Source organism: Dinoponera quadriceps, unplaced genomic scaffold (genome assembly GCF_001313825.1).
Source record: "Dinoponera quadriceps isolate SergipeBrazil2010 unplaced genomic scaffold, ASM131382v1 scaffold1106, whole genome shotgun sequence".
In the NCBI taxonomy this organism is placed as follows: domain Eukaryota; kingdom Metazoa; phylum Arthropoda; class Insecta; order Hymenoptera; family Formicidae; genus Dinoponera; species Dinoponera quadriceps.
In genome coordinates, this window is record NW_014555185.1 from 3,530 (window position 1) to 3,977 (window position 448).

A 448-nucleotide genomic window follows, 5' to 3' on the forward strand; every position below is an offset into this window, starting at 1 on the left:
ATTACAAAGATACACCGTATACTCCAATTCGCTCAATCTCTATGGCTTCGCGATTACATCGAACTAAATACACAGTTTAGAACACAAGCGACGAATAATTTCGAGAAAAATTTGTATAAATTGATGAACAATGCTGTATTTGGAAAAACGATGGAAAATGTACGCAATCATGTAGATGTGAAACTGTTGACAAAATGGGGTGGACGGCACGGTGCTGAGGCAATGATTGCGAAACCAAATTTTCATAGCCGAAGTATTTTCACCGAAAACTTAACACTGCCGTTGAATTACGAAAATTCGAAGTGAAATTCAACAAGCCGATCTATGTGGGTATGTGCATCCTCGACATATCAAAGGTTTGCTTGTACGAATTTCACCACGAGTACATGTCTCCTTTATATCGCGAAAAATGTAAAATTATGTACACAGACACCGATAGTTTAATTTA

The 448-nt window shown here is 37.3% G+C and overlaps 1 pseudogene; it reads left to right on the plus strand.

The window, feature by feature from the left end:
- Positions 1–306, plus strand: part of LOC106743387 — a 2,571-nt pseudogene extending 2,265 nt beyond the window's left edge.
- Positions 307–448: the final 142 nt, after the last annotated feature.